The sequence below is a fragment of the Rhinolophus ferrumequinum genome, chromosome 4, assembly GCF_004115265.2.
Source record: "Rhinolophus ferrumequinum isolate MPI-CBG mRhiFer1 chromosome 4, mRhiFer1_v1.p, whole genome shotgun sequence".
Lineage (NCBI taxonomy): Eukaryota > Metazoa > Chordata > Mammalia > Chiroptera > Rhinolophidae > Rhinolophus > Rhinolophus ferrumequinum.
Window position 1 is genome coordinate 1,172,537 of NC_046287.1, and position 22,350 is coordinate 1,194,886.

General features: G+C 42.2%; 1 non-coding gene across 1 annotated transcript; it reads right to left on the minus strand.

The window, feature by feature from the left end:
• Nucleotides 1-807: 807 nt before the first annotated feature.
• LOC117021833 (U5 spliceosomal RNA) lies at nucleotides 808-922 on the minus strand. Its single transcript, XR_004422921.1, has one exon. It is a non-coding gene; the product is annotated as a U5 spliceosomal RNA (small nuclear RNA).
• Between the last annotated feature and the right edge of the window lie 21,428 nt (nucleotides 923-22,350).

The following is a 22,350-nucleotide window of genomic DNA, read 5'->3' on the forward strand; positions in this document are numbered from 1 at the left end:
GTCAACATGGCTGACGGCACAGAGCACAGCAGTGACGCACGGCGTCAACATGGCTGACGGCACAGAGCACAGCAGTGACGCACGGCGTCAACATGGCTGACGGCACAGAGCACAGCAGAGACGCACGGCGTCAACATGGCTGACGGCACAGAGCACAGCAGAGACGCACGGCGTCAACATGGCTGACGGCACAGAGCACAGCAGGGACGCACGGCGTCAACATGGCTGACGGCACAGAGCACAGCAGGGACGCACGGCGTCAACATGGCTGACGGCACAGAGCACAGCAGTGACGCACGGCGTCAACATGGCTGACGGCACAGAGCACAGCAGTGACGCACGGCGTCAACATGGCTGACGGCACAGAGCACAGCAGTGACGCACGGCGTCAACATGGCTGACGGCACAGAGCACAGCAGTGTTGCACGGCGTGAAGACGGCTGACAGCGTGGACAGAGTTAAACCATAGACACATTGCTCAGGACAAGGCGACCTTGGTGAGGTGGTACCTTAAGGACCTGTTCTCATCAGGTTGCCTGGAGCCTGGAGCCCTGTGATGGGACACGGATGCTCTTGGTGTTCTGGGAAGGGAAAGGCTCCGATCTGTCACGATGTGATGTGTGTGTGTGTATCTGCACTTCCTAAGGCAGCGAGTTAGTAGGTGAGGGCGTGTGAGTATGAGGGGAGGGTGTGAGCTTTTTCCAAACAGAAGGAACCCATCTACAGCCAAGTCAGAGCTGTGCTAACATAGACTCAAAGCCAGTTTGAGGAGGAGGCCAGATGCTATACATTAAGGTAAAACCTACAATGTATACATTTATATATTCTAAACGTAGGGCATTCCTTTCATTAACTTATTTTTCCATGGAAATCTTTAGTAAAAGGCGAAAGATTTATACAATTTGAAGAGAAACCAGAGTATCATTAACTTATTTTTAATTTTAGTATTTTTTTTATAGTTACTTGAGTTCCCTCACATATATAGGTCATACACTATCATACTTTTCTGATGATAATAAATTATGTGAGAATGGGGACCAGTCCTCCATTTTCTCTCTAGTTCGAGAACTTTACTAGAGAACTTTAGGTATACGATACTGACAATTTTCAAGACTGAGTAGAATCCTTAGCAGTTTACATCAGCCTCACTCAGGGGACAAATGACAAAACAATACTTTAGTTGTCTTACATTCATTTATTCCTTTATCCTGCAAATGTTTTGCAACCATTAAGTTACCTGAAACCATGGGATGAGAGTGTGTCATGATGCAACATATAATGAAGACCCATTCTTCTCGCTGGACACCATTTCTGTTGAAAAGCCATCATTCAAAAACTTGTATATTTTCTTTTTCTTTTGTAAAAAGGCAAAGCCTGTCTTTGGAAGGAACTGACAAAACGAACCTCTGTGGCAAACATTGCATCCTATTAATAATCTCATGTTTCCTACGGAGATAGCTGGACATCTGCTATGATTTGTACGCAGATGCTACCACAGCGATGCACGCCACACATTCTCATGTGGGGCCGGACATTCATCACACATACACTTACACTGCTCTCTATTAGTACAATATTTAACCCTCATTGATCAACTTTTAAACATGAATTGAGCATTTCCAGTCAGTCAATTTGTGGTATAGTAGTTCTCCACTGCATTGGGTCTGACCTTAAGGTGTCAATAAAATTATACCTTTCGATAAATAATTCGTGTAAAGTTGGCATTACTGGTAATACCCTGTTGAATTTGCATCAAGCTTGAAAATGATGTCTCCCACACAAAACAAAATGTTCATTCTTTTCAGGGGTAATTTTGATAGTTGTTTAATATCATCTAAATATCGCACGAGTATTTTGAACACTTTGAAGTATATTATGTTAAACTTGCTCAGGTTTTGTGAATGGAATTCTGTTGCACGTGTTTGGGATTTCAGTGGGACCTGTTATTTTGCACTACAGAGTTCAGGTCCCCTCTAGAAGCCACACTCACCTGAGATATAGTGTACTCCTACATCCCATGCCATTTCTGGTTGGTTCTGAAAGCTCATCTCTGCTGTTTTCCACAAGTTCTAACCTCCGTTCTACTGCTATTCATTCTCTCCTCCTGGTTCTTACTACCCTCTCCATCACTGCCTGCTCCTCCTCCCTCCTTCTCTCTCCTTCCTTCTCCTTTTCCCTCTCTTCCTTTCTGTCTCTCTTGAATGTTTCTACCTTTATAAGTTAAGAAGGTTTCAGACCCCGGGTACACAGCAGCACTGACTTAGTAACACTTGTGACCTGAGACTGGCCATGTCATGAGTTTTAATCCATTGCATTGATTGATAAGCCAGGACAGCCATGTGCAGTCCGGGGTTAAGCACCTTGGAGTGCTGAAAGGAGACAAGATCTTGGTATCCAGCAGTGTCTTGTTAAAGTATAGGAAGAAACTTCAATTGTCACTTTTACACATGATCCTGAATTATAAAGTATTGCTTACAGACTGCAATTATATAATTCGCTGGGGAAAAAATCCAGAGCCTAATGTAAGAAATGGTTTTTTTAACATGGATAATTCATCAATTTGGGCAGATTCTTCTCTTTTTCCAGTAATTATTGTGTTCACTTCCTTTCCTGTGCTTTCTTTATGTTGGAGTAGAAAGTAATTGGTTGTGCTTGCTTTGTCTTTTTCTGGCCTCCTTGGAAGACCAGCTAATTGAGGAGAATTTTATTGCTTATGAGTCCTGATATATTCTCACAATATTTACCAACACAGAGTATACACAGACACCACCAGCTGTTTGGAGTCACGGGTGAGCTGGAAGCTGTTTCCATCCGTGCTGATGACATTCCCTCACAATGGCTGCTCTGCAAGCTACCCCACCTGTGCCCATACTGTCCTCAGCGACTGACGTCCTTGTCCTTGCTAGAGCCGATATTTGTATTTGTTTGTTTACTTATTTCCGTTGGTGAGTTTTTAGGCTATTAACTCTATTGTGATTTTACCCTACCTTTAACCACATCTACTGGATTAAGTCTTGAAAAATAATAACAACTGTGAATGTTGGAGACAACTTTCAGTTTCTGATGATTCATCTGATCCCAAAGAGTTGATAACCCCTAAATCACCACAATTTGAATTTGAAATGAGTCCATGTTGTTGAGCTGCAAAGTTGCCTTACCAATTACCTTTTATCAACGCTAATATTTACATTGGTTTGCATTCCTTAGGCACACACTAATTAATTCTGGGTTGAGCTCTGTGCATCTGATCAGCAATTTAAAACTGTTGGAAATGATGAAATAGCAAAGCTCCTGCATTAACCTGAGTTAAATTTAGTTTTTTGTGCCTTTTAATTCTCTCTCTCTCTAGTCTTTTACATCAAGGAAGGTTGAGTAGAAATACTTCTCCCTATTCTTCCCTCTAAGTACAACCATGGCTATTAAATAAGAAGCAAATATCAGAAGACCCTGAAAGGTGGAGAGAAGAGAAGTCACACTGGGTAGGTCCTAGCACATGAGGACTACTGACATGGTGGTGAGTTTCTGGGGCCTTCTTTCCTCATTTAGTCCTGGATTGGAGCAGAAGTCAACAACCTGGAAACACCAATAGTGGAGAACAAAAGCAGCCCCAACAAAAGGCTACTCTCTGCATCCTGAGAAACAGGAGTGGGCAGCCTAGCAGGACAGAGAACTCTGGGGCTATAACCTCTACGGTCCAGCAAAACACCACAGAAAGATGGTGCCCACAATCCCCCATACACGAAAGGCCAAGCCAGTCCCTAAGGGTCTAATGAGGTGGCCCAAGGCCCCATCGGGTCACAGTAGGGCACCTGGGCACAGTTGAGAGGCACTCCTGAACTACCAGCCAGAGCTTCCTCTGCCACCTGTGGTGAGGGTGAGCCCCCATCACACACACACCTGTGTCATCAACGGAGGCTGGTGGGGAACTCAGACTTCTGTCCCCACCTGTCAGTGATGAGGCCGTGTCCTGAGAAAGCCAGCAAGATGGAGGGTTTAAAGAAGATCCGAAGTCTCATAATATAACATGAAATTGTCCAGATTTCAGTTGAAAAATCACGTCATACAAGAAAGAGAAAGACCTTAAACTGAATGGAAGAGGACAGTCAATAGATGCCAACAGTGAGATGACACATGTTAGAATTAACCGACACTTTAGAGCATTCATCCTCAAAATGCCTTAATAGGTAACTACAAACAAATCAAAACAAAAGAAAAAAAATAGAATGTCTCAGATGTAAAAAAGAACCAAATGGAAATTTTAGACCTGAAAAATTAAAAAAATAAATAAATAAATTCAGTGGATGGGTCAACAGAAGAATGGAGGGACAGAGGAAATGATTGGTGAACTTGGGCAGAGACCAGTAGAAAATATCCCATATGAACAACAGAGACTGACAAAAAGGTTAGTAGAGACTCAGGACCCGTGGAACTATAATGAAAGATCTGATATTTGTGTCATCTGGTTATATTTTATTGAACATTTCCTAGACATCAGGTGCTGTGCTTTATGTCATGCACAATTTTGTTTTAATAGTTCTAACTGCAGTCACAGTATAACATGACGAAACATGACCTCCCATGAATCAGGCGCTGGCTGTATGCCAGGCACCACAGAAAACACTACACATGCTACTTCACATGGGTTCAGTTTCAGGTCTACTGAACACCATCTATGTCCCTGCTCGTCCTGCCCAGTGGTTCCCAACAGACCCACCCCACCTGGTTATCATTGCCACATGCAGACAAACTGAAATTTCCACTGTAGACACCATTTGACCATCTCTGTGATCTTACAGCCATTGGCATATAATACGCTCACTAATCTGGCTTTATGCTGTTGAATCACTTCAAAGCATATGAATTCAGCCAAACTCCATAATGGTTAGTAAGAACAGCCAAATGTTGTTATGAATGTGGGGTGTATTTACATCTTGTAAATGGAGATGTTAAAAGGGCATGGCTGGGCACATGATTAAAACACTCACCGTTAATTTTAAAGTCAATCTCACACACAGCGCTCTCCAACCTGGAACTCACTCGGAGACAAAGGAGTTGGACAATGATCTCACACCCATGGAATTCATTTTTCCTCTCCAGCATTCCTAACCCAGAAGCCGCCGAATCCAGAGAATGAGGGAGTGGCCCATGAGAATTCAGTGGGACCAGCTGGCTAATAAGAGGCTGGGGTGCTGTCCTATGGGCTGTAGCATCCACTGTGAACCCCAAACCATTTGTGGGCACTTCCTCCCACCACCAAAATATGAAGGTCCAGTGATCAGGACATAACAATGGGAATGGCTCCTCATACTAGAAACCTAAGAATCCACATACATCTTTTATCCTTCAGACCCCCACTATTTGGGCTGTTTTTCTGGAAGTCTTGATTTTCAAAGGAAAAACACTCCTGCAGGAAGACACAATAATGCTTCCCACTGAACTTCTAGTTGAGAGGACCACCAAGACGTGCTGTGCCTCTCGGGCCGCTAAACGGTAGGTAACAAAATGTTTACAGACCGAGGTGACCTGGCCCAGAACACCAAGCAGAGCGACTTTTGTTTGACTCACTCCAATTATCTCCTTATTTTGTAGAAGACACAAAAATAGTGAATTAGCGAATAACTTATAATATCCAGCAGAGACTGACCAAAGTAGGATAGGAGTTAACCCCAACCAAAGGCAAATGTAGTGACTATAATTATTTCTGTTCTTCTGGATGGAAGGACATGCAAGAGACCATTGCATAGTATCACATGGAAACATGATACTGATGTTGGTGACATTACATGACATCTAAATATGGGCTTCCCTGAAGGAGTGGGTTCCGCTGACCGCTGGCCATCGGCTCTCAGCCAGCTCACTCCTCTAGGTTGTGCCATGTGTCACAGGGCTGGGACAGCACAAACTGTACCATTTTCACTCCCAGCTGCTCCAGAACCAGCAGTGGGGGCAGTCACAGCCCCAGGGCACCAGGGAACGGAACGGGCGGTGCTCCTTCTGCCATCACTCCCTCTTGCTCTCCGCTCTTCTCTTTGTCCTCTTCTTGCATTTCAACCCTTCTAACCAGCTTGCTGTGCTCTGACAGACACATCCAGAACTCTCTTTTCTCTTTTGGACTGGAGTCTAACTGACTCCTAGAGAGGAGAAAAATATGATGTACAAAAAAATTACCAACCCAAATGGCATCAGGTACGAGGTGTGATCAACAAATATAGTGAATGTTTAAATAAAAAAAATTGTATTACAGTAAAAGGCACATTGCCATTAATTCCCCTCAAAATACTCCCCTTGTTTTGAATACATTTATCCCTTCATTGTTGCCACTTTCTGAAGCAGTTCTGGAAGTCCTCTTTTGTGAGTGTCTTTAGTTGCACTGTCCTGGCTGCCTCAATATCCTGAATTGATTCAAAATGTTTACTTTTTATGGTCATTTTGATTTTGGGGAAGTCTCACACCAGAAGTCTCATGGTGCCAGATCCAGTGAATAAGGTGGATGAGGACACACCGTAATGTTTGTATTTGACAGAAATTGCTGTACCAGAAGCGATGTGTGACGTGGAGCATTGTCATGATGGAGGATGAAATAAAGACACTTACGAAAGAGGACTTCCAGAACTGCTTCAGAAAGTGGCAAGAACAATGGGATAAGTGTGTTCGAAGTGAGGGGGAGCATTTTGAGGGGGATTTATGGTAATGTGTCTTTATAATAATTTTATTTAAACATTCACTTTACTTCCTGATCACATCTCTTATGTCAGCTGCATCATGAGAAGCTGGAACATAATGGAGAAATGTCATGCTTCTAAGGAAACACGATTCTAAAATGCCACTGTTAAGAGGGTAAAATGAAGACATTTTCACATATTTTGGGACTGAAAAGTTATACCTCCCTTGTACCTTTCCTCAGGAAGCTACTGTAGGACAATTCTGTTACAGTGCAGGAATAAAGAAAGAGGATGATATGGCATCTTGGAAAGATGAGTTTTGAGGAATCCATGTGGGAGGCCTTCCAGGGTAATTTAAAAGGCAATTGCTACAACCCAACCTCTGTGTCAGAACCAGATTGCGGCCAGGGTAGTTGTAGCGGAAAGCTACAAGAAATATATCCACATGGGGGAGCAAAGAATGATTGATTTCCTGATATGTGCCTGTGACCAAATCAAGAGAGATTTTATGGGCTTTTTCCTGCAATTTTTGCCTGAATTAATGGTAATCATATAGGACAGCAATTAAATGTTAAAATGAGGCCATTAGCTTTGAGTGAAAAAAATAAGTAATACACAGAACACTAAGTGTGATTGTCTCCCCTGAATAACTCCCGTTTGGGAATATCCCTGCCATCATCACCGTAGTGTAGTCACCTAAGGGAAATGCTGTCCTCGAATCCCGGGGTGGCGCTGGTGGGTGTGTGCGCATCAGCAGTACCTCTCACGTCCATAGTGGAAGTTAGTGACACGTCTTTGAACAGTAAAGAGCGACCAGGGTCAAAGTGCTATGTAGAAAGTTTAAAAAATAGAAGAGAAACGGCTGAAATAATGGAGACTACTTGCCTCCATGGAAGGGGAATTGGGGTGGGAAGTGGAGCAGCACACAGCACAGGCATTCTTACAAGTTTGTGATGCTGTTTGACTTTTTAAAATGTGTACTTGTGTTAGTTAGTCACCCTGACGGGAACTGGGAACAACCTAAGGACCACTTTGGAGGCTAGAAAGGGCTTTGCTCTTCCGTGGAGACTCACTCATGATTTCTCTTCCAGTGGAGCTGCGGAAGTGGTTCGCAGAGCGATGTGTCAGACAAACACACTTCAGAGTGGCCTTGGGAAGAGCACAACTGAAACCCTTCTGTCTTAGGGTCTGAACACAGAGCCTTGCATGGATTCAATCGTCTTTGAGGCCATCTGTGCTGATCAAGTGCAAGGACAGCTGTTTGTGTCTTCTTTCCTCCACAGTGACAGAGACACATGGACGAGGTGAGCACACCAAGGATTCCTGTTTCCTGTCGCAGTGAGACACACCTCCATTTGTGTTTCTGCTGTGAGCCTGTGTGACAGGTTGTTCGGGCTACGCACTGTGGTGTGAGCTGTGGGCACAACTAGTCTTATTCCTGTCTCGTACTCACTGTGTACTTGTGGGCATCAGAGCGAGAGGCCCTCAACTGTAACATGATGGGTTTTGAATGTAGTTGCAATCTAATAGGAGACTGTGAACCCAATACTTTCTTCCAGATTCAAGGATCAACCTATAGATTTCCCTCCCACCCCAATCTGCCCTTTCCCTACTTAGCTAGAATAAAGGAAGTGGTTTAAATAAGTCTGGCCTGACCACCTGCCAGCTACTCCATTGTAACACTATTACAAGAGGGTAGGTATAATGCCAGTGGGCTAGAATGAATAAAGATTTCTCACTGAAACTTTGTGTAATTAATTATATCATTCCACACTTCGAAGCTTAACCCAATTATTAATAAATCATACCCTAAAACTAGGATATAAATAAGGATTGCCGATTACAGTAAAAACTCAGTGTATAAAACATGCATAAATATTTGAATCATAGCTAATACTCAGGATCTGACATAAGCATGAATGACCTATGAGTTTATACAGAACACAGAAGTATGAGCGTTCTTTATCGTATGAGTATAGATTGTCTTAAGTATTACACTCACTACCACTGACACATTTCTCAAGCCTGTCATACAAGAGTTTACTGGAGAACGGAAAGGTAGAGGTGCCTCTTAGGTCCCATGGACAAAGAAGGAAACAGTTTGGTTCAATACAAGGGATGAAGTGCATGCAGTGGGTCAGCGTCAGTGATACACTCTCCTGCTTGGGCACTGGAGGTGGGTAGCGTGCATGTGTCTTGAAGGGAGTGTTAGCTGGAAAGGCAACAACTGTTTCACATGCAGTGGTTTTAGCATAAGTGATGAGGAATGGGATATCCGTGAGGTGATAGGTCACCAAAAAGGAGGACGCTGAAGCCAAATTAAAAATAAAAGTCCAGTCCACTTGGGAAATTTTAAGATCAAGTGAACCGCAGTGGAACCTGAAAATGCTGAATGTAGACTCACCCAGCGGTGCGTGCAGCTTTTCAATGTCAGCGGTGCATGTGGCTTTTCAATGTTGCTGTCGCTATGAGGCCACACAGGTGTTTTCCCTTCAGATGCCCAGTCTTTGAGCAAACTCTTCCCGAGAACCTTCCAGCAACCTGTGTGCTGCTCTTTGTTGGGCCTGATGGCAGGGCAGGGACAGTGAACAGACAAAGTCCAGTCCTCGCAGAGCCAGCTCCAGGAGCGACAGGGACATCAGACACGTGCAGAAGGAAACGGTGACAGACGCTGAGAGCACACAGCAAGCCTGGAGGGTGTGACGCTGTTAGGCTGGCGGGGCGCATATTTCAGATGCGGTGAGATATGGGAAGAGGCCCTAGGGAGAGCAGAGACCAAGTAGAAGCAGAAGGTGGGCAGAATGCGTGTGGCGTGGGACCTCAGGATGGCCAGGGCGGTCCCCTGACAGAGTGAAGGTCATGGGAGCCAGGTCATGGGGTCCTCCAGCTCCCAGTGGCCCCAGCAGCACCCTCAGGAGGCAGCGCCCACACTCATCTGCGGGCCGGCCATGTGCTCACTGAGGCCGGATGCGTGGACAGAGGTGCCCTACATACAGCCCGGCCTGGTGATGTGGAGGGTGAGGAGTTGTGATGCCGAGGTCCCTGGGAGGGACCCGAGGTCCCTGGGAGGGTCCCTGGGAGGGGCTCTGGGTGGACCCAGCCAGAGGGCAACCGATCGCAGGCGCTGGACCAGGCAAAAGTGGCAGCTGCTGTGCAGAGCTGGGTGTCTCCGTGGGCGCGCTGCATTCTAGGAGATTTCATCCAGTGCTGTTGATGAACCGAACGGCGTCTACGCAAACAAGAGTGAAGTGGAGATAAACTCTGAGCCTTTGACCTGTGCCACGCTGAATGGTCCGTAGTTACCCAGGGCCCGCTGGGTATCTGTCTCAGCTGGAACACCTTGTGGGAGGTGAGGGTAGGAGCTGGCCTGCGACGTCCACCATGAGCCCTTTCAGCCCTACTCTGGGTGATTCCAACTAAAAGTACAAAAAGCAACGACCTTTGTAATCTGAAGAGGTAAAAGCGAAACAAAATAAAAACAAAATAAAAAAAAAAGCAAGTAGCTTGGGAGACTGACCACGGGGAAGTGAGTGAGCTGTTGGTTGGTTTTCCTTCTTGTTCGTTTTTTCTCCTGTGTCAGGGCACAAAGGGGAGGTCTCTATGATAATAGGTCTCGAGGGCAATGGAAACAAACAGGGGCCTGCCTTCCTGGTCAGAGGAAGCAAGAGAATGGGCCTCTGTGCAACAGAATGTCAGGGTGGATGACAGGAAGACAGGACCGGTGAGGGGGGCCCTAATTCAGGGATCAGGATACACGCAGGCAGGCACACACCAGCGCAGCAAAGGCTGTGGGAGCTGAACTGAGAGAGAAACTTCTAGGTGTTTTTCTTTTGAGCAATTGTCTGCTTGTAGTTTGTATAAATAATATGATACTGTCTCATAAATGCTTAGTTAATTTACATTTCTGCATATAGTTTTTCAAGACATCACACTTCTCCAAAGGTGCTGGCTAATGGGAAAATGCCGCTGGCGAGTATCATATGAAGTTTGGCTCCCTGACAAAATTCATGGCAATTTGTAGGAATGGGAGACAGGTCCTAAGCATGGACGCTGGCCCTTCCCACGTGCAGTGGGACCGTCCCAGAAGTCACTAGGACTCTCCTTGTACCAACTGAACGCTCTTCAGTGTTAAGAACATTATCCTAAGTGAAATAAGTCAGACAGAGAAAGAAAACATCATATGATCCCACTTATATGTGGAATCTAAAGAACAGAATGGGCAAGCTAAACAGAAGTAATCTCAGAGATATAGAGAAAAACTGATGGTTGCTAGTTGAGAGGGGGCTAAGGATGGAAGAGAAGGTAAAGGGATTAGAAAGTACAAATTAGTAGTCACAATACTGCCATGGAGATATGAAATACAGTTTGGGGAATATAATCAATAATGTTGTAAAGATTATGTAGGGTGTCAGATGGGCACTTGTCTTATTAGGGAGACCACTTCATGCATGGTGTAGATGCCTGACCACTGCACTGTACACCTGAAGCTGAAGCTGAATAATAGTGAATGTCAATTATAATTAATGATAACATATATATAGTCACAGGATATGGGGTACAGCACAGGGAACAGAGTCAATGGAATTGTAAAGCTATATACGATGTCAGAGAGGCAGTACCTTGGGGGATGGGGTGATCACTTTGTGAGGGGTGTAAATGTCTAACTATTACATTGTTTTGTACACCTGAAACTAATGAAAACAAAACAAAACAAAAAAATGCAAAAGCTGAAGCCACAGTTTGCTCTGCTCCCCGTTATCCAGACTCATGCTTGCTTGGCCTCTCACGTTAAGTTCTGATGAGCACAAGGGCTGAGTCTAAGGCGACTGGTTTGCATTTCATCAGAGGCACTTTGTGTGTGTGACACGGGTCATCAAGAGAAGGTGAAAGGAGTAGCTCCAGAAAAGTGGGGCAGAGTGCAAGTGTCAAGGTCAAGACTGACGACTGCTATCTAAAATCACAGAAGCCAAAGAGCAGCACATACCTTGTTTCATTAAAAAAAAAATATTTGGTTAAAGGAAAGTCTACATATGTAGATTCATATGCATATTTTTAAAGACATGTAATACAAAGTCCCTCTGAGTTTATCCCTTTGACTTGAAAGATAAATTGTGATACAACATTAAAATATGAACATTTTACCATAGAAATACATGGGAGAGTTGCCTGCGGTATGCGATATTTAACTAAGTGGTAGGTATGCCATCAATATTGCATTTCTTGGTTAATAGTACGTTATACTTGACTTCTTATATATCAGAGCACACATCATTCTTTCACATTGGCTTTATATTTGTTATCTCTTAAAGTAATTCTCATGCTTTGAGGTCAAAATTTTCTGAGATTGAGCACAGCATGACAAACATCATTAAAGCTCTGTGTCTTTAAAAGAAAAAAATGTACACAGGGCTCAAAGAGGCACAAAGAATGCTTTCTGGGTTCTCTTCAGTCTTGGTGACAATGCCATGCCCATACTGACCTCCGCCAGTGACCCTGACAAAACCCACGTTCAGCAGCATTAGCAAGCTGGCTCAGGTGCCTGGCCTTGGGGGTGGTATGCCAGGGCACACATGGCTCACACATGTGTCTATGGCACACACCAGGGTACACGCAGGCTCACACATACATCGATAGCACACACCGGGGCACATGTGGCTCACATACATGTGTCTATGGCACTGCTAGGTGCACCCTGCTCGCCACCCCTGCCACCCTGCTCTGTGTCACCATGCAAGCTCCAGTCGCAACATTTCTGGGTGGAAGCATTTAAATGAGTGGCTTCCTTGCACTTCCGATGGTAGAGGACATTCTACCAGCCCTCGCACAACGGTGTTTATAACATAGAGAAAACTGACCAAGCAAATGCTCAGACGGAGGCCATGAACTCCACGTGTTAGGTTTGGCTGCTGACTGGGCTTCTCCTGCATTTCAGAGAACAAACAGTAAAGCAGGATTTCGTTCGGCTAAGTGAGAGCCGATGAAATGGTACCTTTGTATTTCTCTATTTCCTTTCTGGGGGCAGGAAAGCAAGCAAGGGCTCTGGGGTTGGAAACTTTAGAAAGTCAGCCTCCAAAAGGTCCAGGTGGCACCAGGTCACCCAAAGTATCAAGTAGTTGTATCTGCCTTTGGGCACCTCTGCTGACAGTGGAAATCAATTTAATATTCTTACAGGTTGTCCTTCGCTGCATTTGCCAAAGGTTTTAGTGTATTATAATGCTATGGGAAGTGCCAAATCTAAAGTCAAACTCATAGCTAAATAAAAGTTAGAATTTTCTAATGACAGTAGGGAAAAATGTAAATTTGAAAGATTTAGCAAGTCATATAATCCATTCTAAAATCTATAAATAAAATAACACTTCAGCATAATATAGAAATTTCAACAGGAAATAACTGATATTGAGACGGGAAAGTGTTATGTGTTATGTACTTCATCCCCTGACATTCAGAATTTACCACTTAACTAAATTAATGCAAAAAACTATTGATTCTTTCGTAAATTTCTCAGTTGTGTTCCAATTTCCTCTTCTTAAAGGGCCCAGACCTCACGCCGGCACCATGGGACCCATTGTGTAACGAGGCACTGTTGGTGTACACCATGGACTGCAGGAAGTTATGGCTAAGGCATGGGGAGGGGGTAAATCAGGTGTGTGGAGAAGGCTGCCTCTATGTTATTGGAAATACCGATAATAAAGAAGTAGAGGAAAAATAAAAATTTGAAGTAAGGAAGATAGTAATTGTGGAATACATATACATAGAGAATGAAGAACAGGGATGAGATAAATTTTTAAGTTTTGGTAGAGTGTTTTAATCTCCCGTCAATTTCTTCCAACAGTGGCCATTGTTAATTATCATGTAACAGGTTTAACTCACACATATGGGTAAACATGCTCCACGTAACCCTTCTATATAACTCGCCCAACCCCTTCCAACATGACAAAACATAACAAGAAAAGTTGTTCTAAGAGACTTCTAAAGTAGCAGCAGCTTGTCAATGCTGCTGTCAGTGACACTGTTCTGTGACTGGTCCAAACTCATAAAAGCTGTTATGAGCCGTCAGAATTAGGGGATGGAAGGAAGGTTTAGAACATATTGTGCGTTTGCTTAAACACTGAAGATAATATCTATTCAATAAAGATATATGATATAGAATTACATTATGGAATATGTAAGTGTACATTATATAATAACATAATGTTATTATATATCTAATATATAAAACCAGAATGCATTGTTTGGTCTAGATAAGTCCTTTTTTTGCATTTCCAAAGTTCATGATGAAGGAATCAAGCCCAATAAATAAAAGTTGCTATCTGTGCAAATAACATTCTTGTTATTGAAATGGAAAAATAAAGATATTCCCATAGAAGGAACAAATAGTAAGTGATTTGTCATCAATCTCTTTAATCAGAGATTAATCAGAAGCTAATTTCTGTCTATGGTGCTACTTTACATGAGTTCTAATGTTTCATTCTTTACAGTATTGTCAAATTCACAGTGCACTGCTTTGAAAATTTAAGATTTCATAAATTTTATTTCTCTCTTCACATTTCTAAGAGACACCTCTACTGTGCACATATGTTTGCTACAGTCTAACAACCTAAGTTTCAATTTTCTCTAACTAGAGTTTCACATCTTTAATAAATTCTGATTACATGGGATCAAACTCAAATCTGCATGTTTATCTTTTAAAAATATTCTTAAGGCTGTTTCCGAGGGGACAATTCCCATACGTTACTACTTTTATATTCAAAGCTACATCTGAGTATATAGGGTGTGCGAGCAAGCAGGATGCCACAGAGCCTGGCAGAGATGTCCAGGCTCCCATCATTTCACTGGAGAATGTTCCCAAACCTCAAACAAGTAGCATTTGCAGTAACTCTACACAATTTCTCCCAGAAATAGTAGAGATGGATGGACAATTCTCCATACACCTTAAGAGGCCAGTATGACCCTGAGACTAAAAGTAAAGACCATTCCATACAAAGCCCAAAGGAACGGCAGCCCAGGGGTCACTGAAGTCAGATGGGAGAATCTGCAATGGACTCGATGCAACGTTACCCTGCTAATCATGGGATTCACCCCAGTGCACAGGCTGCTTCCCTATTTGAAAGTTAACCATCCACGAAAAGGAAACCCTGTGATCTTATCATTAGAAGTCGAAAAGGTACTTTCAAAATTCAACACAAATTCATGATGAAAACTCTCAAGACAGTAAGAATAGAGAGAGATTTTCTGAACTTGATAAAGAGAATCTGTGAAAAACCCTACAACTAACATCACATTTAATGGTGAAAGCCTGAATGTGTTCTCCCCAATAAGTAAGAACAAGGCAACGATGTCCTCTCTCAGCACTTTGTGTAACCCAGAGACAGACAGACAGACACACACACAGAGACACACACACACACACGCACATGCACAGACACCCACAGACACACATGGACGCATACACACACAGATTCACACATACAGACACCCACAGACACACACAGACACATACACACACAGATACACACATATAGACACCCACAGACACACACGGACACATACACACACACATGCACATATACAGACACAGACACACCTGGACACATACACACACAGATTCACACATACAGACACCCATAGACACACACAGACACATACACACACAGAGATACACACAGACATGCACACACACAACAGACACACATATGAATGAGTGCGAGTGTAACTGGTGAAATGTAGCAAGCTCTGGGGTGAGACCTTGTCGTCTCCTGCTTTGCTCTGGTTCTTGGGTTCTAAGTGAGATGTTAGAGCTTAGGTGGAGACGGTGAGGGGTGGGGCACCGGGCAGACCTGTCCGTTTCTCTGCCACTTCCTATAAACCTATAATGATTTCTAAATTTGAAAATGTGCTAAAAAAGGGGAAAGGACCAGAAAAGAAAGGGAGAGAACATTTTAAAGGTGTTTTGCGATAACAGTATAGAAAACATAATTTAATAAATACTTGGGTGAGTCTCTTTATTGTCCTGTTCCCTTATTCATTTGCATGATGTTTCCATTTACTATTGTGAGTTTCCAAGACGAATGCTGATGCATCACAAGTCACATCTGTCCATGGCCCTGCTTGGTGTCGTGGTGGTGACATTTCTATCACAGGACTCGGCAGCAGTCTCACTTAAGCAGAGTGACAGCCAGCCAAACAGCACTCTGCCATCCCTGAACCTGTCTGCCCTTCCTCCCTTTCTGTTCCCAGCACTCTCTGGTCTGCTTCTCTGTGGGGGAAGGATGCAGTCTCCACCTGCCCAGGCAGACCAGGGCCATCACCGTGCTCACTCTGAGCTCCTCCCACCTGCGGGATGTGTGGTTGTGGCCACCTCAAAACACCCACACATTGTAACAGGAAATGGCCTGGACATTGGAAGAAATCCAGCAAACACTTTAGCATGTGATCTGCTGGGTTGACTAAAACCTGAGTATTAGAGGTCCGATAAAAGTAAAAAGCACAGAGTCATCAAAATGGCGGCGTGAGGTGAGCCTCTGTAAAGCTCCCCTGGAATTTACAACTAATCGAATAACAATAACTCCTCAAAGACTCCATGCACAGCAGATAGGCAAGATGAAGAGGCCCACTTCTGAATTTACCTAAAGGTGGGCGAATTGTGCCAGCAGAGGAGGAGGGAAGGGAGAAATGCGGAGATGGAGCGGCGTGGGCGCAGGACGCAGCCCTAGCTCAGTGCTCCCAGCTCGCTGCATCCCGGAACTACCGCAGCTACGGGAGAGGGAAGAACTCGGACTGCTAGGGCTCCACTTATGGCCCACAGGGCTGAGGGGGCAGCATATAACATGGCTGAACCCAACGCTCATGGCAGAGACCTAGGAGAAAAGACTGAGGGAAGAAAGCTGAAAACAGTGGTTTAAGCCCTCACTGCCAAGCAGAGAACAGAAGCCTTAGGCACTGAGACTAGCCACCCCCTCCCTACCCTCCCAGAGCTCGCCGCGCCCCCACCTGCCTGGTGCTAGAAGCGGAACAGTAGCAGTGTCAGATCAAAAGAACAGAATATTTGCTGTTCTGAGAACTGTGGACCGCAGACACAGATTCACAGCCCAACTAGTTCTGGCAAAGGGGAGGGAGCTGTGGAAGCAGGACCAGCTGTGGTGGTGGTTGCTGCCATTACTCTGGGCCACCTCTCACAACTCATCCCGCCCCTGGTCCCACCTATCTGGGCAGATCCCTGCAGGAGTAAACAGAACTGCTGAAACATATGGGCTCTGAATCTGGTGCAGGAAGAGCTTTGGAACTTCAAAAGCTCTCCGCATACCTACACGGATATTGCACCCTGTGACCCAGGCAAACTATTAACAGAGGAGAAGCCTGTCTCCCAGGGAATACCCCCATTGTGTGAGAAGCTGGAATAGTGCAGAGAAAACATAGCACTACCATGTGTGAGAGGAAAATAAGGCTGCAGTCGGAGAGAAAATAAAATATTCTACCAACAAGTACTGGAAAACAAAAGAAAGACCTCTTCCTATCAACCTATTGCAGAAGCCACTCCTGTAGATGTCTAGGAAGAGAAAAAATAAATCAGTAATTGCCATGAATAACCAAGGCAACAAGACAGCTCAGAAAGAAAGTGAAAAGTCTCCAGAAAAGGAACTTAAAGATATGGAAATAATGTGACTTAAATGACAGAGAATTCAAGATTGCAGTTCTGAAAACACTCAACAAGATGCAAGAAAACACAGAAAGGCAGTTTAATGAACTCAGAAACACAGTCAAAGAACAACATGAGCATTTTTTGAAAGAGATTGAAATTTAAAAAAAAAGAACCAAATAGAATTACTGAAGATTAAGAACTAAATAGAAGAAATTAAGAATGAAATAACCATCTTAAGAAGTAGAGTTGACCAGATGGAGGAAAGAATCAGTAACATCGAAGATAGAAACCTGGAAATTACAAAGATGGAAGAAGAGACTTGAGACTTAAAAGAAATGAAAGAACTCTACAAGAACTTTCTGACTCCATCAGAAAGAGCAATATAAGAATAAGGGGCATACCAGAAGGAGAAGAGAGGGAGAAGGGAACAGAGAATATATGCAAACAAATTGTTGATGAGAACTTCCCAAACTTGTGGACAGAACTGGATCCTCGAATCCAAGAAGCAAATAGAACACCTAATTACCTCAATCCCAACAGGCTTTCTCCAAGGCACATTGTATTGAAGCTGTCTAAAATCAACGACAAAAAGAATCCTCAAGGCAGCCAGGGAAAAGAAGACGGTAACCTACAAAGGAAAGCCCATTAGATTATCATCAGATTTTTCAGCAGAAACTCTACAAGCCAGGAGGGAGTGGAACCAAATATACAAACTATTGAAAGAGAAACTATGAGCCAAGAATAATATATCCAGCAAAGATATCCTTTAGATATGAAGGAGAAATAAAGAACTTTCCAGACATGCAGAAGCTGAGGGAATTTTCTAATACATGACCTACACTACAAGAAATACTAAAGGAGGCTATTCGACCACCATCAACAGGGACAATTTCTGGCAACCAAAACATAAAAAGGGGGAGAGTAAAGGCCTGAACCGGAATATGGGAATGGAGAAAATAAGTGTGCTGAAGAAAATGGAATACTCTAAATATCAAACTTTCTTTTACATAAATTTAAGGGTAACCACTCAAAAAAAAAAATCCAGAACTGAAATATATACTGTAATAAAAGAAGAAACAGAGGGAAACATCATAGAATACCACCACACAGAAATAATAGACAACAACAAAAAGGCAAAGAAACAATGGAGACACAGCCTTACCAGAAAACTAAAGATAGAACGACAGGAAATCCTCACATATCAATAATCACCCTAAATGTAAATGGACTGAACTCACCAATAAAAAGGCACAGAGTAGCAGATTGGATCAAAAAACTAAACCCAACCATAAGCTGTCTCCAAGAAACACATCTCAGCTACAAGGACAAGCATCGACTCAAAGTGAAAGGGTGGAAATTGACACTCCACACAAATGGTACTCAGAGAAAATCAGGTGTAGCCATAATGATATCAGATGAAACAGACTTCAGGGTGAAAAAGATAACAAGAGACAAAGATGGACATTTTATAATGGTAAAGGGGACTATACAACAAGAAGACATAACAGTCATTAATATTTATGCCCCCAATCAGGGAGCACCGAAATATACCAAGCAACTACTAACAGAACTAAAGGGAGAAATTGACCAAAACACAATTATACTAGGGGACTTAAATACATCACTGACAGCTATGGATAGATCATCCAAACAGAAAATAAATAACGAAATAGCAGCCCTAAATGACACATTAGATGAAATGGACATAATTGACATATATAGAGCACTTCATCCTAAAACATCAGACTATACATTTTTTTTCTAGTGTACATCGAACATTCTCAAGGATAGACCATATATTGGTACATAAAATCAGCCTCAGCAAATTTAAGAAGATTAAAATCATACCAAACATATTTTCTGATCACAAGGCTTTGAAATTGGATATCAACTGCAAAAAGAAAGCAGGAAAAAACACAAATACATGGAGATTAAACAACATACTTTTAAAGAATGACTGGGTCAAAAAAGAAATTAGAGGAGAGACAAAAAGATACATAGAAACAAATGACAATGAAAATACATCCTACCAAAATTTTTGGGATACAGCGAAAGCAGTTTTAAGAGGGAAATCTATATCATTACAGGCCTATCTCAAGAAACAAGAAAAATCCCACATAAATAACCTCATGTTACTCCTTAAAGAACTAGAAAAAGAAGAACAAGAGAAACCCAAGGTCAGCAGAAGAAAGGAGATAACAAAAATCAGAGCAGAACTAAATGAAATAGAGTACAAAAAGACAATAGAAAAAAATTAATGTGACAAAGAGCTGGTTCTTTGAAAAGATTAACAAAATTGACAAACCCTTGGCTAGACTCACTAAGATAAGAAGAGAGAAGACACTAATTAAAAAAATCAGAAATGAAAAAGGGGAAGTTATCACGGACACCACAGAAATACAAAGGATCATCCAAGAATACTATGAAGGACTGTTTGCCACCAAATTCAATAACCTAGAAGAAATGGACAAGTTCTTAGAAACATATAGCCTTCCAAGGTTGAACCATGAAGAACTGGAAAATCTAAACAGACCGATCACCAGGAACAAAATTGAATCAGTCATCTAAAACCTTCCCAAAAGCAAAAGTCCGGGACCAGATGGCTTCACTTGTCAATTCTACCAAAACTTCAAAGAGGATCTAATACCAATCCTGCTCAAACTCTTCCAAAAAAATTGAAGAAGAGACAGTACTCCCTAACTCATTTTATGAGGCCAACATTATCCTGATACCAAAACCTGGTAAGGACAACACAAAAAAAGAAAACTATAGACCAATATCTCTGATGAATACGGATGCAAAAATCCTAAACAAATTTCTAGCAAATTGAATACAACAATGCATTAAAAAGATTATTCATCACGACCAAGTGGGGTTCATCCCTGGGGCCCAAGGATGATTCAACATCCACAAATCCATCAATGTGACACATCACATAAACAAAATAAAGCAAAAAAATCATATGATTATATCAATTGATGCAGAAAAAGCATTTGACAAGATACAACATTCATTTATGATTAAAACAGTTAATAAAATAGGTATAGAAGGAAAATACCTTAATATAATAAAGGCCATATATGACAAGCCCTAAGCTAATCTCATAATTAATGGTGAAAAACTGAAGTCCTTTGCTCTACGTTCAGGAACACGACAGGGCTGTCCCCTATCACCTCTGCTTTTCAACATAGTGTTGGAAGTCCTTCACAGAGTAATCAGGCAAGAGAAAGAAGTAAAAGGCATCCAAGTTGGGAATGAAGTGAAATTTTCACACTTTGCAGATGACATGATGCTATATATAGAAACCCCTAAAGATTCCACCAAAAAGCTATTAGAAACAATCAACGAATACAGTAAAGTTGCTGGCTACAAAATCAACGTACAAAAGTTCATTGCATTCCTATACAGTAACAATGAAATCTCAGAAAAAGAAATACAAAAAACAATTCCTTTTGCAATTGCAGCAAAAAGAATAAAATACCTAGGAATAAACTTAACCAAGGATGTGAAGGACCTATATGCTGAAAACTGTAAGACATTTTTGAAAGAAATTGAAGAAGACACAAAGAAATGGAAAGACATTCTGTGCTCATGGATTGGAAGAATCAACATAGTTAAAATGGCCATATTACCCAAAGCAATGTACAGATTTAATGCAATCCCCATCAAAATCCCAATGGCATTTTTTAAAGAAATAGAACAAAACATCATCAGATTTGTTTGGAACCACAAAAGACCCCGAATAGCCAAAGCAATTTTAAGAAAAAAGAACAATGCTGGAGGGATCACACTCACTGACTTTAGCTTGTATTACAGGGCTACAATAATCAAAACAGCATGGTATTGGCAGAAAAACAGACACATAGACCAATGGAATAGAATTGAGAACCCAGAAATAAAACCACAAAAATATGGACAGATAATTTTTGACAAAGAAGCTAAAAACATACAATGGAGGAAAGACAGCCTCTTCAATAAATGGTGCTGGGAGAATTGGATAGCCACATGCAAAAGAATGAAACTGGACTGCTATCTGTCACCATGTACCAAAATTAATTCAAAATGGATCAAAGACCTAAGCATAAGACCTGACACAATACACTGCATACAAGAAAACATAGGTACTAAATTAATGATCTTGGGTTCAAAGAGCATTTTATGAATTTGATTCCAAAGGCAATGGAAGTAAAAGCTAAAATAAATGAATGGGACTATATGAAACATAAAAGCTTCTGCACAGTAAAAGAAACCATCGACAAAATAAAGAGGCAACCAACTGAATGGGAGAAGAGTTTTGCAAACAGTGCCTCTGATAAGGGGCTAATATCCAAAATATACAAGGAACTCATGAAACTCAACAACAAAAAAACAAACAACCCAATTGAAAAATGGGCAGAGGACCTGAAGGGACATTTCTTTAAAGAGGACATACAAATGGCAAATAGACATATGAAAAAATGCTCAACATCACTAATCATTAGAGAAATGCAAATAAAAACCACAATGAGATATCACCTCACCCCAGTCAGAATGGCTATCATCAACAAGACAAATAGTAACAAGTGTTGGAGAGGCTGTGGAGAAAAAGGAACCCTCATACACTGTTGGTGGGAATGCAGACTGGTGCATCTGCTATAGAAGGCAGTGTGGAGGTGCCTCAGAAAATTAAGAACAGAATTACCATGTGACCCAGCAATCCCTCTCCTGGGTATCTACCCAAAAAATCTGAAAACATTTATCCATAAAGACACGTGTGCTCCAATGTTCATTGCAGCTTTGTTTACAGTGGCTAATACATGGAAACAACCAAAATGTCCTTCGATAGATGAATGGATAAAGAAGTTGTGGTATATATACACAATGGAATACTATTCTGCGGTAAGAAAAGATGATACAGGAACATTTGTGACAACATGGATGGATCTTGAGAGTATAAGCGAAATAAGTCAGACAGAAAAAGCAGAGAACCGTATGATTTCACTGATGTGTGGTATATAAACCAAAAACAGCAAAAGAACAAGACAAACAAATGAGAAACAAGAACTCATA